We start from the raw sequence: 19,120 nt of genomic DNA on the forward strand, positions 1-19,120 counted from the left end.
CAAGGAGCCAGACAGTACGTGCCTTGATCTAATTTTCCACCACTTCACCCTTGTTTTGTAAGACCATATTTTGTGTTGTGTTTTGAAAGCTGGACAAGGCACAGGCGATCTTAGTGACTATGTTGCATTTTTAAGGGCCTGTGCTACATCCTGACCCATAAACTGCATTCCACTGGCTATTCAGATCTTCCAGATAAAGTAGTTGGGAAAGCCATAGCTGATTCTGGGGTTGAATCCATAACCACACTTGCTGCTTTGTGTGATCCAACCATTTTTTCATTCTGTGGTGTTGTGGGCTGTTGCTATTACGTTGACCTGTTATAGACCAGACTGGCCATTCTCTTTAGCCATGGGTATCAGCTTAAAATCCCAGTCATAAAAGGACAAAAATGCTGGCAGCTAAATCAAATAATCTAGCCAGGAGAAAAACAACAGTGTCAGGGAGACTGCTGCTTCTCACTACACAGAGGAAGGGTACCATGGAAAATAAGTCTGAGCATTGTGTTACACTTAAAAACCCTGTTGTGCTTAAATATCTTGGTATGTAAAAAATATATCCTGATCCAATTACAGTACCCTATCAGGATGCCTCAAAATGATCACAAGTTAGTTTAAACCACAAGCACCCCGCAACTCTCATACATGCATCTGGCCATTCTGTGCATCATCTTGGGGCCGTACCCCTAGTGTACTGGGGCTCTGGTGTGCCTGACTAGCACTCACTTAAACCTTTTTGAACACCTCACACCTGAGAGTCACTTTACATGTAGTTCGTGTTTACAGACTATAGTATTTAGGTTTTTCTTTTTTCTTTGAAAATGCTATTAACTAGAGCATTAAATGTTGGCCTCCAGCAGTGTCCCTCCATATGTTTACAACAAATGTTTTTTCTGTAGATAAAATGAGTGTGAGAGCATGCATACAATGGGGCAGTTCCTAGATCCATTCTCCCCATGGGTTGAAATTCAGGCACTTGAAAATGCTTATCAGTTTGAGGAATTCAGATGGAAACAGATTGTAAGCCTTCCAGTGTACCTTTTCACCCATGGGGATGAAAGGACTGCGAGAAAGAGGACCAGATATTTTTTCTCTGGTGATGCATGAAGATTGGCCTATCCCCTGAGGCAGGAAAAAAGGAATCTTCTTCATTCCAAGTGAACAGATACTTTCCATAAGGAAGGCAGACTGGAATTTAAAGTTGCTTTTCCAGTTGGATTGACTAGTCCCTACCTATCATTTCCTCAGTGCCCTGAATACCCACTCACAAACAAGGAAAAGTCTACTAATTTCATGCTTCCAGTCGAACTGCTTCTTGCCCTTCTGCTGTGGCTTCTGGGAATGGAGAACACTTAAATTTTCCCTGTTCTCAAGTTGCTTTGCTATTAACACCGTGGAATGCTAGCAACTGGAGATGAGCTGCAGTGTTTACAGAAGCCTTGACCTCATATAGAAGCCAGGTTTAGAGCACTCAGTTGAGTGTGATTTGTTCTAATGTGAGTCTTATGGCAGTCAGCTTAAATTGGCCTTTGCCACTTGCCACTGTAAACTTCAGTATCCCAGAGTTTTGGAGACTGGGCGTTCAGATAACAGGGCAAAATATAGTAGGACTGCTTGAACTGTGTATGGTGACTAATATTCATTATGGATCTAGCCCCTTATTTTAGCTAGAGAATCTTTGACAAACAGACCCTAATTTTTTTTTATGTCTTTGGTGTTCATAGACTGTGGGCTGTTTACAAACTATCCACTTCAGCTATTCAGAGTTTGTTATGCGAGATCTGTGGTTGGTCGTCTAAGTTGTTTCTGCTTCTTGATTGGCTGACTGAAATATATTGTAGGAGAAAAACAAATAGTGAATAGCAAATAATATGCTTTGGCACAAATTTTCTGATGAATACTTATACTAAAATTTGTAATACTTTCAGTATTCACTGATATTTGCGTAGTGGTTATCGGAATATCCATGAATAATGTTGCACCATCAGTCATAGGTATCTGACCTCCTTTTTATTGATGAAAATATTTGAGACTCTGTGTTCTTATACATACACATACAGTAGAACCTCAGAGTTACAAACACCTCAGGAATGAAGGTTATGTTGTTCGTAACTCTGAAATGTTTGTAACTCTGAACAAAAAGAAAAGGAGTACTTGTGGCACCTTAGAGATTAACAAATTTATTTGAGCATAAGCTTTTGTGAGCTACAGCTCACTTCATCGAATGCATCCGATAAAGTGAGCTGTAGCTCACGAAAGTTTATCAACCTAAGTTTGGGATGGCTACTTTGGCCATTGGTGAATTTACACAGGTCATCCCCAACAAGTGCTGATAAAACTTTTATTTATACAACATCAGACCATCAAGTTTCTACATATTTCTGCATGTGTTGCAGAGAAATTACTTTTGAGTTCCACGTACAGACTGATGACAGGACATGGCCCATAGCTGGGAAATCCTCAAACATATCTACTTGCATGTATTTTTTGTACATCTAGGCACTCAAAGTAAATACAAGTTGTTCTGTCCAAATTTTCTTATAGCCCAAAATTCTTTCATGTTACCCAGTTTACACTATACAATGTAATATGCTCTCTGATCTTTAGTGAGTATTGGTCTTGAGCATCATGGTCTGATTTGTTGAGCCAAATAAGAGCTAGATTCAGTAAGGACCATTGTCTTAGGAGATTTTGCTGCATATCTGGTGCACAAATAAACCTTCCAGGATAATTCAGGAAAGACAGGGTGAAAATGATGGCGGTAGAGCAACAGAGGGGCAGTACTGATTGCCCTGGAGATGTGAGGCACTGAAAACTGCAGCATTTTCTTCATGGCATTTGTGATTCAAACTGTGCCTGAATGGAACAGCAATGACCTGGCTTGGTTCTTGGTAGTAGAAAGCTGAATGATTAATCAAAGTAACTGTCAAGCCTGATATGAAATATGTATCTCCTCTCATCTGAAGATGTGTTGTGAAGGGATTAAAAAATCTGTATTTGAAAAAAGATGTTTGATTTCCTCACCCCCATTTTTTCTCATTTTTCTTTCCATCTTCTTTTGTGCTAACTTACTCTCATTGATCTCTCACCCAGGGGCATGTTTGATGCGTCACTTGCAGATAGATGGAGGACTTGTAATATTTATCTACAAGTGGCCTTGATCTTTCCCCATTGAAATCAATGGCAAAACCTTCACTGATATTAATGGGGCAGAAATAGACATCAAATGTGTAATCCTGAACTTATCCTTTGGAAATTAGGAGGGAATCTGGAATCTAGAAATTAATTTCTATTTTTGTGCTAATTGTCGGAGATATATACCATCTTCTGATGGTGATGTGAACAGTGTAACAGCTTCCTCATCGTCTTTAGCATCCTCACCATTTCCCACTGTATTTGAGGGGCTAGATTCTGCCCTATTACACTCATGCCTATTGTCTTTGTTTGGTTTTAACCCTAACCTTTCCTGGATTGCCACTTCTCATGCTATACATTTTGCTACTGCCTTGTTTTTTAAACATGCAGAGAACACTGTGCTATGCTATTTATTTTAAAGGCTATCTGTTAAGTCTAAATATAATGCTCACTTCTTAAAGGATATTTGTCCTAAGTCTGGTATATAATGCTTATTATATTCAATACACCTGCTAAGTTTGGCAACCTTCCTGATTCCCTGTGGGAAGTTTATGGTCTTCTCTGGGGAGTTTGTGCCTCCTGCCAAGTTCAGTTTGACTTCTGATGTGTGCCCTGCCTGCTTCTAAGGATTTTATAAAATCTGAGTGGTACTGATGTGCACGTGATGTTTTGAGCCAAAGTACTGTACACATGACTAACATGTGATGATCTTAGGAATGTTTTCCCTATTCATTTTCCTACTCTTTCCTACATGTTTCATAAGCATTTTGATAAGACAGGCAGTAAATTTCCTGATGAGTCCAGTTATATCAAATATTTTCATAATTAGAGTCTATGCTGAATAATTGGATGCTTTCCTTACTCCTGGCAATTTTCTGAAAAGTTCAATACCTACCTACTACATTTCCACATTTTATGGTTTACGAAACACAATATTCTGTAATTGTTTTAGAGCTCTTTTCCATAACAATATCCATTCTCAGTAGCTAAAAAATTTTTAATTTTAATTTCATGACTAATAATAGTACTAAAAGATTAATAACATGGGATTGCCAACATTAAAGGTGAATTAGCATCTGTTATTCATTGAACTTTTGTCCCTTTTACACCAGTGCAGGGGTCTCTTGTCCTGAACCAATGCACAGTGCATGTATAAAGGAAGGGTACTTGGAACTGGAATTGTTTATTGAACATTTAGTTACACTCGAGGGTGGGTGGGTTTAAGCATGTGATACAGCAAAGGGTGGTGCTGGCACCAATTTGATACTGTTCAGTGATCGCTCTTTGTTTAGCAGAGCAGGTGAAATCTTCTTTGCCATTTGTCATCTGAGTGGGAAGGTAAATAGGATATGGAGAGACTAGTATTCAAGAGAAAAACAGTAGAAGGAAATTGAGAGAGGCGCTGCTTCTAGGCTGAATTCGTCTGGTGTGTCCTGTGACCAGACTAGTTTGCAACACTGATACAGCTATTTCACCATCAGAAAGAGTGCACAAGCATGCTCAGCTGTCACAGATTCATAGACTATAAAGCCAGAAGGGACCATTGTGATCATCTAGTCCCGGGATCTCAAACTCAAATCACCACGAGAGCCACATGAGGACTAGTACATTGGCCCGAGGGCCGAATCACTGGGCCCTGCCTCTTCCCAGCCCTTCCCTGCCCCCATTCCAACCCCTTCCCCAAATCTCCGCCTCCTCCCCTTCCTCCTGGAAAGCGCTAAGCGGGAAAACGCCTGGAGGTAGGCAGAGGAGTGGGGATGCGGTGCGCTGGGGGCGGGAGGGGAGCGGCGTGTGAGGGGAGCTTGTTGGCCACAGGAAATAACTCAGGGGGGTGGGGGAGGTGCAGTGAGCTTGGCGGGCCACAGCAGAGAACTCCGCAGGCTGCATGTTTGAGACCCCTGATTTAGTCTGACCTTCTGCATAACAGGCCATTGGACTTCCCTGTATTTATTTCTGTTGTAAATAGAGCATATCTTTTATAAAAGCATCCAGTCTTGATTTAAAAATTGTCAGTGATAGAGAATCCACCACAAACTTTGGTAAATTGTTTCAAAGGTTAGTTACCCTCACTGTTAAAAATGTTATGGCTTATACCTAATCTGAATTTGTTCAACTTCCAGCCACTGTATCTTCTTATATCTTTCTCTGCTAGATCCAAGAGCCTTCTAATATCAAATTTTTGTTCCCCAGGAAGGTACTTCAATAGCTTTACAAATCATCCATTAACCTCTTTGATACACTAAGGAGATTGAGCTCCAGGGTTCTCTCTCTGTAAGGTATGTTCCCAATCCTTTAATAATTCTTATTGCTCTTCTCTTAACTCTCCCCAATTTTTCAACATCCTTCTTGAAGTATGGACACCAGAACCGGACACAGTAATCCAGCAGCAGATGTACCCAGGCCAAATACAGAGGTAATATAATTTCTTTACTCTTCTCTGATATCCCCTGTTTATACATCTAAGGATCACACTAGCCCTTTTAGCCACAGAGTCCCATTGGGAGCCTATGTTCAACTGATTATCCACCATAATCCTGGAGTCTTTTTAAGAGTCACTGCTTCCCAGAATATAGCCCCCCATCCTACAAATATGGCCAGTATTCTTTATTCCTACATGCATGACTTTGCATTTGCTTCTACTGAAATGCATATCGTTTGCTTGCACCCAGTTTTCCAAACGATCCAGATCATTCTGTATCAGTGACCGGTCCTCTTCATTAGTTGTCTGTCCTCTTCATTTATTCCTCCAATCTTTGTGATAAACCAACCAGTGTTGATTTTGTTTTCTTCCAGGTCACTTAAAATAATGTTAAATGCCACAGAGCCAAGAACTGCTTCCTGCAGCATGTCACTACTAAACACACAGTTGCTTGTCAGTGATTCCCCGTTGACAGTTACATTTTGAATTAGCCAGTTTTTTATCCGTTTTGTGTGTGGCATGTTGATTTGTGTTGCTGTAGTTTCTTAATGGAAATATTGTGCAGTACCAAGTCAGATGCCTTCAGAAGCCTAACTATAATACAGCAACATTATTACTTTTATAAGCCAAATTTGTAATCTCATAAAGAAAATATTAAGTTAGTTTTAGAAGATCCATGTTCCATAAACCCATGATGATTGGCATTAATGATATTACCCTCCTTTAATTCTTTATTAGTTGAATATCATATCAACCATTCTGTTATTTCGTCTGGGATTGATGTTAGGCTAACAGATCTATAATTACCTGGGTCATCCGCATTTACCCTTTTTAAAATATTGGAACATTAGCTTTCTTCTAGTAATCTGGAACTTTCTAAGTGTTCCAAGATTTATTGAAAGTGAACAATAACAGTTCTGAGACTTCCTCAATCAGCTCTCTTAAAATTCTTGGATGCAAATTGTCCAGACATGCTGATTTAAAAATGGCAAACTTTAGCAGCTGCTGTTTAACAATCTCCTACATTACTGTTTAAATTGAAAGTAGTTCAACATCATCATATGATTTGAATACATCATTTGGTTTTTTCCAAATACAAACCAGGAATTTTTTATTGAAAACTTCTTCCTTTTGTACATTATTATTAAGGCTACCTTTTAGTCACGGGTATTTTTAGTAAAAGTAATGGACAGGTTACAGGCTGTAAACAGAAATTCACTAGCCCGTGACCTGTCCATGACTTTTACTAAAAATACCCGCCCTGACTAAAACTTGGGCGGGGGGCTGCAAGTACTCGAGGGTGGGGAGGGCAGTCCGGGGGTATCGCGGGTGCTGGGGGATGCTGGGACCCCTACTGGTACTGGGGGCGGGGGTTGGCGGGGCTGGCAGGGGCTTCCCACCTGGCTCCACGTTCCTGCAGGTCCTAGGTGGCGGGGGCAGGGGCTCTGCTGCTCCCACCACAAGCACCAGCTGCCGCAGCCAATGGGAGCTGCGGGGGTGGGGCCTGCAAGCAGCATGCAGCACAGAAGTGCCCCACCTGGCCCCTCCGCTGCCTAGGAGCTGCACGGGAGCCCCCCACCCTGAGGCAAGTGTCCCCAACTCCAGGCCCCTAGCCCCCTCCCACACACCCAAACTGATGCTGCTGGCCCAGGGGCTGCCTGGCTGTGCTGAAAAACAGTTAATTTACACCTAATAAATTAGCTAGTCTATGTGTTAATTACCAATTATATTATAAAAAACACACTTGGATGTTACAACTGTGCAAGAGATGCTTCTCTTTTTCATTATTGTTAATCCCTCAATAAAATGGGAGAGTAATAAACCGATAGTAATAATCGGAATGCATCCGATGAAGTGAGCTGTAGCTCACGAAAGCTTATGCTCAAATAAATTGGTTAGTCTCTAAGGTGCCACAAGTACTCCTTTTCTTTCTGCGAATACAGACTAACATGGCTGGTACTCTGAAACATTAATAAACTGTTGCTATTTAAATAATATAGAGCAACTGTTTAAATTAAATGACAGGTGTGTTTGAGTTCACTTAATGATAATCTGCCCTATTTTAGCCACCTATCCGTATTTTTTGCTAAAACAGACAAAATTGGTGCACATTTTGTAAAAGAAAGGGCGGGGAGAAGTCCAGGAAATTAATTTTGTGCCTTATTTTGCTGCGTTATGATATATGAAGACTTGGCAGTTTTCTTTTTCCATGCAATGAAAAAAATGTGGTTTTTTTTCTGTTTCCCCCCCCTCCCTTGGAAATATCAGGAATGTCAACTCCTGTCATATCCTTCCCCCTCCTGCCCCCCCCTCCATGTGTGTGTGAGAGAGAGAGAGAGAGAGAGAAGACGGATTCCTTTGGTGATTTATGAATAGGGATTGGGAACTATCTCAGCCCCTAATGGAAGGAGCAGAACAAAACTCTCCAAGAGTTTTACACACTCTGTATAAAATCCCGTCTTTTCTTAGGTTTCACTTCTTTGGCACTTGTGAGGTCATAAGCTTACTGGTTCTCCAGTTGTCCACTGAGTTTTCCAGTCTTTGAAAAAAGAGAAAAGACAGAAAAAGGTGTGTTTTTTTTTTTTCCACTGAATGCATCCGAAAGCTTATGCTCAAATAAATTGGTTAGTCTCTAAGGTGCCACAAGTACTCCTTTTCTTTTTGCGAATACAGACTAAGACGGCTGCTACTCTGAAATCTGTCAGAATAGCACCGTCACCTCACCAGGATACAAAGGTGGGAGATAATACAAGACTTCCATTATAACAGCTAGAGAGTATGATTGGCAGTGTGAGGTGTCCTGATTCTCTGTTGTTTTTATTGGAGGCAAAGCTGGGATCGCCACCTGTCATTAAATTTACCTGACATTTCCCATTATAAGACACTAATTTTCAGTTGCTTGTAACCTTGTCAAACTTTAATCTTTTGAATAGAAATTTTTAATGCTTGCTATCTGATTCAAGCTAATTTTTTTCAAAGTTTCATGTAAATGATACAGCTGTTTCTGAGAATGAGGTTAGGGGAAAATACCATGTCAAAAATAATCCTGCAGCTGTTTTGCTGAGAAGCTCCAGGACCTTTTGCTTTTGAACAAGAACTCAAAACTTGGCCTGGAGTCAGGGATGTACATTTTGGTATCCCCATGAAAATCTTCCTGAATTTGGCCAAGATATAAACCCCATAAAACTTTCAGTTTGCATATGTTCTGTAGAGACTTGTTAGTTTGGCTACTAAATTCTCTAAAGATTTGGTCTGCATTGAACAAGCTCCCTCCCCACATGGTTCCTAGGTGCTGATTGGACTGAACACGTCATCCCCATAGAATGACTAGCTTCATCCTGGGCTGAGCAGAACTTTCCTTGCAGGTGCTCCTCCTGGCTACTGGAGGCTATTATAGTGCTGGGCCTTGGAACTGAGCAGTAGACAGTCTCTCCTGTGCTCTTAATGCTCCCATAGCTGGCACCAGGCAGCAAGGAGTGTGTGTGTGAGAGAGAAAGAGAGAGAGAGAGATGTTGCAGGAGCTGGGTGGGGCTGGAGCAAGGCAGAAGCTGCTACTGGTGAGAGAGGAGTAGTGGGGGAAGAGGAAAAGCAAGAATGGTTGGGGGTTGGGAATAGAGGAAGGAGAAAAGATGTGCTTAGGAGCACAGTGGGAGAAAGCTCTGTGAGCACAAGAGTGATGAGCTTCCACTTGGAACAAAGTGACATGCTCATGTGTGGCTGACCTTTTCCCTGTCCTCTGAGGAAAGGATGACCATATCCCACCCCATCTTGGTTTTGAACATGGATACCCTGAAGGTCCTGTCAGAGCCATGCTTTAAGGTTGTCTATCCTGGCATTTTTCTTAAATTCCCCTACCATTGCTGTGCCCCGGCGCAGCTCCATGGATGACAGCAACAGTAAGATTGCTAGTATAGACCAACTGCCAGATGCACACTAGTGCATAACTCCTTTGATTTCAGTGGGTTACCTCTGTTATATGCTGGTGTCACTAAGTGCAGAACCTGACCCTCAGACTTTGGTGCTAGTGTTTAAGTTAAATGTATTTTTTACACAGCTATGACGTCTCCATTTTAAGTAGTCTTAACTATTTGTGCTGAGGATGTCTGCTTCGCTGTAGAATGTTGACTCTGCAGGTTTACACCTTGTTTTAGGTTTGATAGAGGGAATAGAGCTAAATTTTTTAAGTAAACAGCTCTGTATAAGTTAGTCCTCTGCTTGTGAAATGATACCTAAATATAGCTGTGAAAGAACAATTTTTAATGTGGATATTCATAAGAGAATGTTACCACTGGGTTCAGGTATTCCCTCACCATGAACTATAGCCTGCTCGAATATACCAAAAGAAGGTATAACGCCGAGCTGTTCATGTGGGAAATTGAAAAGTCAGGTGGAAGGATGATGTGGTTCTGAGAACTCAATAAAAGCTTATTACCTACAAGAGCAGTCTTTTTATCCCAGTGACACATGGTGGTTCTGCAGCAGCAGGAACAATTTTTTTTCCAAAAGCATTTTTAGGGTACCTTTAATGTTGTAATGGAGACTGGAGCTAATTTCTGTCTGGATATATTTAGGTTTAAATGGAAATTTCCCCTCCTTTGCCCTTCCAAAAACACATTGGCTTCTTTAATGAAATTATACCTGTCAACCCTAAAATATCTTGAATATGTAATCCGTATCTTGAATATGTAAATATAAAACCTTGAGATCACTGATGCAGCCACTGAAATGAACAGGAATGGTCTGACTTTTGTCTGTGATAATAGGAACTCTGGGTACGATTTATTCAGAAAGATGTTGTTTCACATCGACATAGTACGAGTTGAGACGCGTGTGACTAGTCTTCCCAATGAGTCAACTCTCCCAATAAAAATTCTCCAGTATGTGTTTTAAAAAACTGTATCATGCATCTTTGTGCTTATGATTTTGCAAAATTGGACAGGATTGGTAACTGTTTCTCCCAGGCCTGGCATTATGGACAAAACATTCAAACCCTGGTGCCTAAAGTGAGGCACCTGTTCAATTTTTAGCCGCCTAAAATAAGCAGCCTGATTTTCAGAAGTGCTGAGTACCTGCTGAATTCAACCAGGTTTGAAAATGTTGGGTCCCTGGCGCACAGGAAAAGACACCATCAAGGAACACAGTACCGAAGAAGCTGTGGATGCAATTCTCATCAGCTCTCTTCTGTGGTGCTTTGAGCTGATCAGATGTGTCAGTGAAGAGCAGCCACAAATGTTGTTCCTTCTCCCCCACTCTGAGGCTGAGCTTGTGCTTGTCTCCAGTATTCCCACCTCCTGCTAGCTGTTTGGGAGCAAGAAACCAAACACCATCTCAAACTTTAATTCCTCATATGACAGCATATAGCACTGTCACTGGGTCTCCAGGACGCTATGTGTTAAGGCATTTTAGCTAGATCTATTTTAGCTTGATCTGTTCCAAGACTTCTCCATGAGGTGAGCATTCTCAAACAAGTATAGTATTGCAATGCTTAGAGAGAGATGCTATAGAAATACTTTAGACAGAGGGATAGTTACATTAGATAGGGTGGGAAAGTGCCTACATTTCAGGTTAGATAAAAGCAACACAAGTGGCTTGCAGCTAGGACATCGACACGGGGGGCATACTCCATGTAAAAAGGGACAATGGTGCTTTCCTTAAGAAATTCACGTACTTAGTAGAAAACACAGTCTCAGTCAGAACCGTTTTTAACCTTATTTTTATGGAATAAGAAAAATAAAATACATACAGTAACTCCTCACTTAACGTTGTAGTTATGTTCCTGAAAAATGCGACTTTAAGCGAAACGATGTTAAGCGAATCCAATTTCCCCATAAGAATTAATGTAAATGGGGGGGGGTCAGGTTCCAGGGGAAAATTTTTTTGCCAGACAAAAGGCATTATATACATTTTAAACAATTTTAAACAAGCAATTTAATACAGGTATTAAACAGGTTGGCAGCCTCCCTATCAGCACCCCTACGCCCCTTCCCCCCCCTAGCGCCTCTTGCCTGCTGGCAGACCCCACAGATCAGCGCCTTCTCCCCTCCCTCCCCTGCCTGCTGCCCGCGGCAATCAGCTAGTTTGCGGTGTTCAGGAAGGTGGGGGGAGGAGTGAAGATGCGGCGCGCAGCCTTCCCTCTCCTTGCCCTGCCCACAGCAATCAGCTGGTTTGCGGCATTGGGGAGGGAGGGGAGAGGCTGCGCAAATGTAAATTGTGCAGATGTAAATTTGTAAATGTAAAATGATCAAATGTAAAATTGGAGCTTTTCTCAAGATAAAGGATTTAAAGTTTATAGGTGCTGAAGAGCCTGTTTTTAAAAGCTGGGATTTTTAATCCTTTTCTTTTCTCTTGGCATGGTGACTCATAGTTATTCAGGGTAGGGAAAATTCCCTCTCTCCTTTAGTTTTCCATGATTCAAGTTTCAAGTTGTTTCATTATTTTCCCATTAACTTTAATGGTACACCTTTGTCTTTTCCTCGTACAATGCTATGTACTTGGGGCTAGTCTCGTCTGGTTGCGGAGGTGGCCCCTCCCTGCTTGATTGCTTCACCTCACTGTTGTAGAGCTGAATATTGCAGCACAAATTATGAGCATAGTCTTACATACACAAATTCATAGCTTCAGTCTGTATAGACAGCTCAGAATAACAATCAGGTTCTTATACAAGCTTTCGTAAGAGACCTTAATTAACATATATTTATATACAGCCAGTTGATTCAATTGCGTATTCTTTGGGGCTTAGATGCCTTGTTCTCCCCTGGGGGTGTCTGGACCGTGATTGTTACTGAAATGGAGAAATAGCAAAAAATTACCTGGACCATCTCTCCTCCTTGCTGTAGTCCAATCAACGATTGCATTCCAGTGGACCAAGCAGTTTTCGTGTTTGATTAAACCTTTAGGAAGTGCATTTTTCTAATTGCAAACTCTACATTTGATAAAAGTCATATCAGTTCCCATTCCACCAGCATTGCCAAGGTGTGCATACAGCTGACAAGGAAAACAAAAGGCCTTATCAACTTTAACAGAGATGGTACTCACAGCCCTGTTTGCCAGTCAGTATAGGAGTTCTTCTTCGAGTGCTTGCTCATGTGATTCCATTCTAGGTATGTGCGCGCCCACATGCACGGCCATCAGAGACTTTTGCCTTGTGGTATCCGTAGGGTCGGCTGTGACATCCTCTTGAGTGCCGCACTCATGTGTCAGTGTATTAGGCGCCGCCAGCCCTATACCCTCTCAGTTCCTTCTTGCCAGCAACTCCAAAAGAGGGGAAGAAGGGCAGGTAATGGAATGGACATGAGCAACACATCTCTAAAAACAACAGTTACGAAAGGTAGGTAACCGGTTTTTCCTCTTGATTCTGTAGTAGCATGACAGTCCCTCTAAGGTTTCTTCTGGGCTCTAGAGCAGCATTCCAGTTCTAGTCAGCCCATCCATGCTCCCTCATGTGCTCCAAAAGGAGCTTTCTCCTCTCAGTTTGAAAGGACCTCTCTCTTCTCTCCTTTCTTTTCCTGTCCTCTCCTCTCCTTTTTCCCCTGCCTCCAAATAGCTAGGCAGGGTCTGGTCTCAGAAACTCCAGCACAGAACCCTGTGTCCCCACTTTGCTAATCTGTATACTTTGTAAGCCCTCCTGCAGAAGGTTTCTCTGCAGACACTTCCTGACTAGGGTTACCCATCTTTTATTGTAATAATGCAGTTGCCAGGCTTCACTTAGCTGGCCAATAATACACTCCCATTTTTCCCATTGGCTACCAGAATTGTGACTTCTACTCAATGGCGTAAGGACTACAATCATTCATCTGAGGAAACTCAGACTAAGAAACTGGGGGAAAAGAAACTGGAACACACCTAATTTCCACAGGGAAGGGGCAAAAAAATTTCCAGGGGGTCAGTGCCCTCACCCCAATCCTCTTGAATGCCACCTTCTTGATTCTCCCTCTCCCTTGATTCTCAGGAGAATCTGGGCTAATAATGACTCTGTAGTGTTATTTTGTCAGCTCTCAGTAATACGTGTAAAGTCGGGGGCCTTATCTTGGCCCAAATCATGGATAATGGTAAACTTTATACCCAGGTACCTTGTATTAAACATTAAGGGTCAAATTTTGTCATTGATGCCATTGGAGAACACCAGAACATAAGAACGGCCATACTGGGTCAGACCAAAGGTCCATCTAGCCCAGTATCCTGTCTTCCAACAGTGGCGAATGCTCGCTAGTGTAGACAGAGCCTTAAACTCTGTGCCTCACTTCCTCATTTGTAAAATGGCTATAATATGTCTTTACCTTGCAGGAGTGTTTGAGGATAAGAACATAAGAACGGCCATACTAGGTCAGACCAAAGGTCCATCTAGTCCAGTATCCTGTCTTCTGGCAGTGGCCAATGCCAGGTGCCCCAGAGGGAATGAACAGAACAGGCAATCATCAAGTGATCCATCCCCTGTTGCCCAATCCCAGGTTCTGGCAAACAGAAGCTAGGGACTCCATCCCTGTCCATCCTGGCTAATAGCCATGGGTGGACCTATCCTCCATGAATTTATCTAGTTCTTTTTTGAACCCTGTTTTAGTCTTGGCCTTTACAACATCCTCTGGCAAGGAGTTCCACAGGTTGACTGTGCATTGTGTGAAGAAATACTTCCTTTTGTTTGTTTGAATCCTTCCTTTTGTTTGTTTGGATGAATTATTGGATGAAGGAAGAATTTGGATGAAGGATGAATTTTCAATTAACACCGTACATACGTGAGAAAGGACTGCACAGAAGACCAGTGGGACTGATATTAAACACTAAATACAGTGTCTGAGGCCTGATCTACACTAGGAAATTAGGTTGGTATGACTTTGTTGCTCAGGGGGAAATCCATATCCCTGAACGATGCAGTTAAACTGACTTAACCCCTGGCGTTGACCTAGGTACTGCCCCTCAGAGAGGTGGATTACCTAAAGTGCTACAGCGGTGTAGCTGTGCTGCTGCCCTGTTTTAAGGGTAGATAAGCCCTAAGACGAACATATTGCCTCTTCCTGGTCTCCCTTTGGCCACCATAATAGGCACGGAAAGATCCAAGAAGAAAATAAACTTACTTGTTCTCCACATCTCCAATTTACTCCATTTCTCAGTGCTCTTAGCTAACTACAGATTAAATTAGAAGCTCACTATTCAGTATCTTCTCCAGTATCAAAGTTGTAATTCTCTCTCATTTGCATGGCCGGGGCGGGGAGGGATATTATGATACATCCTAGATTTAGAGACTTTTGGTACCCTTGTAAAGAAATCTTGTTTCAAGATACCCTGATATTTGTCATCCAAGCAGTGCAAGGATATAACCTCTGTGGGAGAATGTTTGTGGATTTTAAGAGGTCTCTCGGGCAGCTCTTTTTCTTATCTCATTAGTTATTCGTCTAACTTGCCTATTTTATCTGTCTTTGGAACAAAATGTATTTTCTCCAGTTGGTGAATAAGAAGGACCAGTACAATTCTATCTGAGTCACAGAAAGCAAATGTACAAGTAAGAGATCATCTGATTCTTGCATGGGGTTTTGATTTTGTTTGAATATTTTGAAGGAATATTGTTCTTTTTTGAGAGAATTTGGTGGTGCAAGAATTCCGTTGCCTATTACATTACAAACAGTGTGAGCGTTCTCCTCTGACAGTCATTTTGTAGTTGATTTAGCCTTGAAGTTTTCAGTTCACTTGCCAAGAAACCTGTTGTAGATTTTTTTTTGTAAGTGTACAAAGTCTCTCATTCATATTCACCTCTCAGTGCATTAATATTCAGAGGATGTAAGAAAGACGTTGGGAATTTTAAATAATGAAACAGATCCAGGCAGAGATATCTGTATCTTGTTTGGCTCAACAATACTCTTGTGCAGCAGTATGCTTGTGAATTCTATTTTCTACTGTCAAAACAAGACAGAGGTATTGACAGTTAATCATCTTGGGGAGAGCAATATGTTCTGTATTTGGAACCATTTTGACATGGGTTTGTGTTGGAAAGAGGTTGGCATCTTGGTATACCGGATTTTCAGAAGGATTTATTGTTGAAGTACTTGTCTGCTAGGGTTGTGGATAGATGGTAATTTTTTTTTTTTTTTTTGGAGTGGGATAAAGGAAAAAGGAGCAAAATTTATTATGAATAAGTCTTCAGTGAGATTGTCCCCCAGAAACATACACCAAAAATATGATCCATGTGATACAGATGAATAGAAAAATAAAACCATCATGAGACTTACATGAGGTTCCTTACTCTGCTTGGAGTGTGACTCATTAATCCATTCTTGAGTCAGTCTGTAGCTTTTTGAAGTTTGTCAAACACTTATCTTCGCAAGACACTCAGGAAAGTTTATTCCTTTAGCCAACTGAAATGATGCTACTCCATAATTTTGTGTGTTGTATGCAAATCCCCCAGTGACTTGTGTAGTAGAAATGCACAGGTTGCTAGGTAGGCGGGTATGCTGGCTCTCTGGGAGCTAGGTCTTGGTAGCCAAATAGTAATAATATAATTTCTTATGATACTTTGCTTCCCCATTTCCAATAGGATGTTTTCAGACCCCTGTGCTCCAATTTATACCTCATCTCCATCTAGACATTTACTTTTCAGGCTCTCACTAACACTTGCTGCATGGGAGCTGTTTTAATACAGTTTTCTGGAAGATTCCAGATCTGGTTTCAGCTGCACCCAACAAAGCTGATCAGATATTGGTTGGTGAGGGGTGGAATCTGAGTGTAAGAGCCTGACCTTGCAAGGTGGTGAGCAATCTTAGATCGCACTGATGCCATTTGAAATAGAGAATGTTGGGCATTTCCCAGAGGTGCACAGGGAACAGGCATATAGGGAGTGAGGTAGGCAGCCGGAGAGAACACAAGGTCCTAGGGAAGTTTATTTTAAGAAATAATGTGTATTGGGGGATGGGTGGATTGGTTTACGTCTGTATGATCCCAACCATCAGGGAATTTCAGGCTTTGGATGAGAGGAGTATTGAGTTGTGTATCATGCGGAAAAGACCCAAAGGTGGCGTAACATGTGATATTGAAAGGTTTCACTCTAACTGGGGAGGGCTGGTCCCCATTTGTTTTTATGATTGGGCAAAAAATATTTTCTTTTCAAGGCAAACCCCCATCTGTGATGCCAAATGGCAAGAGGGTTTCAGTAATGTCTTGATTCAGGTATGTACATTCTAGTTCACCAAATAATATCTTGTGATATGTTAAATGAAAGCCCAGGTCACACTGGTCATTAATGTCATTGTGAAAGGTATGTACAGATACTATGTAAGAAGCTGTGTTTTATATACCCAAAATATGTTTTGAAGTCTGTATCAAGGCATGGGTGAGAAACAGTTTTTCTCTCAGACGAGGGATGTTTATTCACCTGTCTCTTTAGTAAAGTATAAATTAAGCATTGTAAGCTAACACAATGGATATCTATTTACATACAAAGTCAACAGGGAGATGTGAAACCAACAGGGAAGCAGTACACAGGAAAATAAGCCACGGGTGGTTACCCTGACTAGGAACATACAGTATGGATTTTGGGATTATAAATAGAAGGCAAAGAAGACACCCCTTTTCTTGCACCTAGGAAGTAAATGGGCAGTGCATTGGCATTCATGAAAACGGGATCACAGTCAGTGTTGGTTGAAATGCTGCAGAGGACTTTGTGGGTGAGGTAAAGTTCTTTAGACAGGTCGTTGGCCTGTTAAGTTCAGTTTGTAGATAGTGTGTTATGATTTTGTTTTATATGTGACCTTCTGTTTCCATTATCCTTACTCGTTATCTCTTGAATCTTTGTTTATAAAAGTATCTTGTTTTCACTGTAAGTATAGCTAAGTGTTGTGATATTCAGCGAGGTTCTGATCCTGAGTTGAATCATACACGCTGGGGTATACACTGTTCCTTTGGGGACAGCAGATGTGGTATTTCTGTGAGTGTTCAGTGAATAAGGGGCTGGACACTATAGGGGGATGCTTCAAAGGGACACGGGGGCTGGGACGCACCTATTGTTAACTTGCAAGGCAAAGGAAGGGCCGGTGTGGCCCAGAGGAGAGTGCTTGGGTGGCTAACAGGCTGGTGGTGTCAGGGAGCTGCCACTCAGCTAAGCACAAGCAAGGCTCCCTCACACTGGAGGCAGGGTAGTAACAAGGTGATTCACCATCCTGGGTACCCTAAGAACCCTCACTTCTCTGTCTTTCTAGTCTATGGGCAAAATTTCAAAGGAGGCATAACCCACTCTTCCTTCTTTCTACCTGCAGTTTTGTAGGTGAAAAGGGGGACATGCAGATGTATACCTTCAGATTTGTGGGTTTAGTCAAAGGATGCCAGGCATCTGCATCTCCTCATTTGTGACTGCAGATATTAGTGGGAGCAAAACTGTGGACACAAAAACCAGAGTAATTATTAAGAATCACTCCTTTATTTATTTATATTTAATAATTTGTATTCAACTCCAAATACCAATCATTTTGGCTCCCAAGAACTTCAGCACAGAGCATGGAATAGGCATTTTGGAGAGAGGTGTAGTGGTTCTTTGTATTTAGACTCAAATTGGAAACATAACCTTGGCATTCAGGGCTTGAGTATCTGCCCATCCTGTATAGTACCTTCAAGATTCTGTGAGGTGTTTATGGTGACTGGTTCCCTGTAGTTTTATAATTGTCTGGCTCTTTGCAGTTTGTTTAAATAAAGCTCGACTTGCAGCATGAGAAAATAGTTTCTCGCATGCATTTTTAATGGGCTTACCAGCAGTTGGTTGAACCCAGAGATAACATGGCATCTTCAGTTCAGTGCAGTTGATCCCTGCCAGAAAGGCATATTTGATCAGGGTGATTTAAACCCCACTGCAATATACGTTATTTATTTTATTTTATTATTTTGAATTTTTACAACTTTAGGCTTGTGTTCTGTTTTAACATATTTATCAGTGTTGCTTTAGCTTTGTTCCAAGTGTTTCTTTACAGAGTTGATGTAATTGCTGCTAATAATTTCAGTTCAAATCAGACCTAATTAAAATATACTGTTGTACATGAGTGTCTAAGAAGGTCAGTTGTTACATTTCCCTTGACCCTCTCCCGAGAGTGATTATATCACACTTTGTGAGTAAATCCTGCTAATTGGGGACAGAAGAGTAGACTACTTCCTTATCCAAGCCTGGTCACGTTAATCATGCCGTTCTAAACATATGTGTAAACATCAGTTGTTCTGTGCATACAGATGACTTTACTATTAATGTAAATCACACTTTGCATACATTAATTGCTGATGTATCAGAGATATACATTACTTTTTTATACAAATAAATTGTTGCTTTTAATTATACTGTGTGATTACTAGATCTTTATAAGGCATTAATATAAGATTTTTTAGACAAAGGAAACATAGTGGATCTAATTTACCTAGATTTCAGTAAGGCGTTTGATACCGTGCCACATGGGGAATTATTAGTTAAATTGGAAAAGATGGGGATCAATATGAAAATTGAAAGATGGATAAGGAATTGGTTAAAGGGGAGACTACAATGGGTCCTACTGAAAGGTGAACTGTCAGGCTGGAGGGAGGTTACCAGTGGAGTTCCTCAAGGATCGGTTT

The 19,120-nt window shown here is 41.3% G+C and overlaps 1 protein-coding gene across 2 annotated transcripts in view; it reads left to right on the plus strand.

The window, feature by feature from the left end:
- LRP8 (LDL receptor related protein 8) overlaps nt 1–19,120 on the plus strand; it is a 288,878-nt gene that overhangs the window by 87,177 nt on the left and 182,581 nt on the right. The window lies entirely within an intron of this gene.

Source organism: Lepidochelys olivacea (genome assembly GCF_965140295.1).
Source record: "Lepidochelys olivacea isolate rLepOli2 genome assembly, chromosome: 8".
Taxonomy (NCBI): domain Eukaryota; kingdom Metazoa; phylum Chordata; order Testudines; family Cheloniidae; genus Lepidochelys; species Lepidochelys olivacea.